We start from the raw sequence: 5,265 nt of genomic DNA, 5'->3' as shown, positions 1-5,265 counted from the left end.
ACACCTGCAACTGGATCCTGGACTTCCTGACGCGCCGCCCCCAGGTAGTGAGGGTAGGTAACAACATATCCACCATGCTGATCCTCAACACGGGGGCCCCTCAGGGGTGCGTGCTCAGTCCCCTCCAGTACTCCCTGTTCACTCATGACCGCATAGCCAGGCACAACTCCAACACCATTATCAAATTTGCCGATGACAAAACAGTGGTAGGCCTGATCACCGACAACGATGAGACAGCCTACAAGGAGGAGGTCAGATACCTAGCCATATGGTGCCAGGATAACAACCTCTCCCTCAACATGACCAAGAAAAAGGATTTGATTGTGGACTACAGGAAAAGGAGGACCGAGCACGCCCCCATTCTCATCGACAGGGCTGTAGTGGAACAGGTTGAGAGCTTCCTTTGGTGTCCAAATCATCAACAAACTATCATGGTCCAAGACAGTTGTGAAGAGGGCACGACAAAGCTTATTCCTCCTCAGGAAACTTAAAAGATTTGGTATGGGTCCTCAGATCCTCAAAAAGTTCTACAGCTGCGCCATCGAGAGCATCATGACTGATTGCATCACTGCCTGGTATGGTAACTGCTTCGCCTCCGAATGCATGGCACTACAGAGGGTAGTGCGTACGGCCCAGTACATCACTGGGGCCAAGCTTCCTGCCACCCAGGACCTCTTTACCAGGCAGTGTCAGAGGAAGGCCCTAAAAAACTGCCTACATGTACAGTGAGGGAAAAAAGTATTTGATCCCCTGCTGATATTGTACGTTTGCCCACTGACAAAGAAATGATCAGTCTATAATTTTAATGGTAGGTTTATTTGAACAGTGAGAGACAGAATAACAACAAAAAAATCCAGAAAAACGCTTGTCAAAAATGTTATGAATTGATTTGCATTTTAATGAGGGAAATAAGTATTTGACCCCCTCTCAATCAGAAAGATTTCTGGCTCCCAGGTGTCTTTTATACAGGTAACGAGCTGAGATTAGGAGCACACTCATAAAGGGAGTGCTCCTAATCTCAGTTTGTTACCTGTATAAAAGACACCTGTCCACAGAAGCAATCAATCAATCAGATTCCAAACTCTCCACCATGGCCAAGACCAAAGAGCTCTCCAAGGATGTCAGGGACAAGATTGTAGACCTACACAAGGCTGGAATGGGCTACAAGACCATCGCCAAGCAGCTTGGTGAGAAGGTGACAACAGTTGGTGCGATTATTCGCAAATGGAAGAAACACAAAAGAACTGTCAATCTCCCTCGGCCTGGGGCTCCATGCAAGATCTCACCTCGTGGAGTTGCAATGATCATGAGAACGGTGAGGAATCACCCCAGAACTACACGGGAGGATCTTGTCAATGATCTCAAGGCAGCTGGGACCATAGTCACCAAGAAACCAATTGGTAACACACTACGCCGTGAAGGACTGAAATCCTGCAGCGCCCGCAAGGTCCCCCTGCTCAAGAAAGCACATATACAAGCCCGTCTGAAGTTTGCCAATGAACATCTGAATGATTCAGAGGAAAACTGGGTGAAAGTGTTGTGGTCAGATGAGACCAAAATGGAGCTCTTTGGCATCAACTCAACTCGCCGTGTTTGGAGGAGGAGGAATGCTGCCTATGACCCCAAGAACACCATCCCCACCGTCAAACATGGAGGTCGAAACATTATGCTTTGGGGGTGTTTTTCTGCTCAGGGGACAGGACAACTTCACCGCATCAAAGGTACGATGGACGGGGCCATGTACCGTCAAATCTTGGGTGAGAACCTCTGAAAATGGGTCATGGATGGGTATTCCAGCATGACAATGACCCAAAATACACGGCCAAGGCAACAAAGGAGTGGCTCAAGAAGAAGCACATTAAGGTCCTGGAGTGGCCTAGCTAGTCTCCAGACCTTAATCCCATAGGAAATCTGTGGAGGGAGCTGAAGGTTCGAGTTGCCAAACGTCAGCCTCAAAACCTTAATGACTTGGAGAAGATCTGCAAAGAGGAGTGGGACAAAATCCCTCCTGAGATGTGTGCAAACCTGGTGGCCAACTACAAGAAACGTCTGACCTCTGTGATTGCCAACAAAGGTTTTGCCACCAAGTACTAAGTCATGTTTTGCAGAGGGGTCAAATACTTATTTCCCTCATTAAAATGCAAATCAATTTCAAAATTTTTTGACATGCGTTTTTCTGGATTTTTTGTTGTTGTTATTCTTTCTCTCACTGTTCAAATAAACCTACCATTAAAATTATAGACTGATCATTTTTTTGTCAGTGGGCAAACGTACAAAATCAGCAGGGGATCAAATACTTTTTTCCCTCACTGTACATATTACCTCAATTACCTTCACTAACCGGCGCCCCCGCTCATTTACTCTGTACCGGTACCCCCTGTATATAGCCTCGCAACAGTTATTTTACTGCTACTCTTTAATTATTTGTTACTTTTATTTATTTAATTTTTTACCTATCTATTTTTTACTTAACACTTATTTTTCTTAAAACTGCATTGTTGGTTAAGGTTTTGTAAGTAAGCATTTCACCTGTTGTATTTGGCGCGTGTGACAAATGTAATTTTATTTTATTTTAAATAAATGTGATCGAAGAATTATTTCAGCAACCAGCAGTTCATTCAAGTTCAGAATCTTCATCCTTGAACAAAACAACAGTCAGCAGAACTAAAACCAACTACCCACACAAAAGGAACCCACAAACAGGCTGAAATTATACCCTGCTGGCTATTGCACAATGGAGTAATAGGCCTACAAAGTAACCAAATCACTTGATTACTTATGCTTTCGACTGTCCCCAAATGGTATACACTTCGTTAATGTTTAATTTTGAGTAAACTTCGGAGCTATGATTGGATGTGTTACAAGTAAGTATATAGGTGTTTGTTTTAACTCGCCCGCAGCACCGGTGGGCTACAATAGGCTATATGTCAAAGGTATGCAGTTCGCAGCATGAATCTAAATAAGTGTGTTTGTTTTAGCTCGCCCGCAGAGCTGGTGGGCGGAGTCTGCACTTTTGGGAATATTCCACTGTATAAGTTTTCATAAACATTCGACTCCCATCACATAATGACAAAATAACAGACAGGCTTATTGTCAGTGTTGAAAAATTATAGCACAAGTAGGCTAACATATAATAGGTATTTCGATAACATTCCATTGAATCTAAATACAAAAGCCAGTTTCCCACTTCTTTCTGTGGAGACGACCACAGATAGCACTCAGTCAGTCCATTATGCAGCAAACTGCATACCTTTGACATATAGCCTATTGTAGTCACTTGTCTGACTTTTTATCAATTTATAAATGTGGTATACAATAGATATAATGCCTTCTAACATATTTATAATGTCTTGATGGACTGACTGAGTGCTATCTGTTAGTCTACTTGTGCTGTAATTTTTCAACACTGACAATAGGCCTGTCTGTTATTTTGTCATTATGTGATGGGAGTCGAATGCTTATGAAAACTTGTACAATGCTAAACCACAGGCTGTGGTTTAGTAATAAAAATCTTTGTTTATACTTTGTACCTCTGAGAAGCCAGCAAAAATAAGCAAGACCTAAGGACGTGACCTCGGCAATTTCCCTTCAAAATAAAAGTCCCGAAATACAGATAGTAAAAGTAATACAAATGGTCGAATTTTGTAAAATACTATAAGTAAACGTTAGCAGACTTTAAAAAAAGTCTGCTAACATAAAGAAGTGATAGCTTTAGTAGGATAAATAACATTATAGCATTGACAATATTGTTAACAGCATAAAAAATAACTATGACCACAATAGGTAGTTATTATGGCATCATGCAGGGGGCACAGGGGCACGTGCGCCCTCAGATTTGTCCTGTAAAAAAAGATATAGATACTATATGTATATATATATATTAACTACCGTTCAAAAGTTTGGGGTCACGTAGAAATGTCCTTGTTTTTGAAAGAAAAACTAATTTTTGGTCCATTAAAATAACATCAAATTGATCAGAAATACAGTGTAGACATTGTTAATGTTGTACATGACTATTGTAGCTGGAAATGGCAGTTTTTTTTATTTAATATCTACATAGGTGTACAGAGATCCATTATCAGCAACCATCACTCCTGTGTTCCAATGGCATGTTGTGTTAGCTAATCCAAGTTTATAATTTTAAAAGGCTAATTGATCATTCGAAAACCCTTTTGCAATTATGTTAGCACAGCTGAAAACTTGTGCCAATTAAAGAAGCAATAAACCTGGCCTTCTTTAGACTAGTTGAGTATCTGGAGCATCAGCATTTGTGGGTTCGATTACAGGCTCAAAATGGCCAGAAACAAAGTACTTTCTTCTGCAACTCGTCAGTCTATATGTAACAGTGTAGGTTCCCTCCCTCTCTTCGCCCCAACCTGGGCTCGAACCAGGGACCCTTGCACACATCAACAACTGACACCCCACGAAGCATCGTTACCCATCGCGCCACAAAAGCCGCGGCCCTTGCAACGCAAGGGGAAACCCTACTTCAAGTCTCAGAGCGAGTGACGTCACTGATTGAAACGCTATTAGTGCGCACCACCGCTAACTAACTAGCCATTTCACATCGGTTACATATACTTGTTCTGAGAAATGAAGGCCATTCCATGTGAGAAATTGCCAAGAAACTGAAGATCTCATACAATGCTGTGTACTACTCCCTTCGCAGAACAGCGCAAACTGGCTCTAACCAGAATAGAAAGAGGAGTGGGAGGCCCCGGTGCACAACTGAGAAAGAGGACAAGTACATTAGAGTGTCTAGTTTGAGAAACAGACGCCTCACAAGTCCTCAACTGGCAGCTTCATTAAATAGTACCTGCAAAACACCAGTCTCAACGTCAACAGTGAAGAGGCAACTCCGGGATGCTGGCCATCTAGGCAGAGTTCTTCTGTCCAGTGTCTGTGTTCTTTTGCCCATCTTAATCTTTTCTTTTTATTTGCCAGTCTGAGATATGTTTTTTCTTTGCAACTCTGCCTAGAAGGCCAGCATCCCGGAGTCGCCTCTTCACTGTTGACGTTGAGACTGGTGTTTTGCGGGTACTATTTAATGTTATTGTGCAATTGCAAATCCAAAGTGCTGGCATACAGAGCCAAAACAACAAAACATTTGTCACTGTCCCAATACTTTTGGAGCTCACTGTATATACAGTCCAATTAATGATAGGAGTACACACACAAAAAACATATTGACCATTTAGGCTTTAAAAAATAAAACATAAACATATAAATCACAATATAACTTATAGAAATAGTTTTGATTATTCT

This window comes from Salmo salar, chromosome 01, assembly GCF_965601325.2.
Source record: "Salmo salar chromosome 01, fSalSal1, whole genome shotgun sequence".
Lineage (NCBI taxonomy): Eukaryota > Metazoa > Chordata > Actinopteri > Salmoniformes > Salmonidae > Salmo > Salmo salar.
This window is presented reverse-complemented; position numbering follows the sequence as displayed.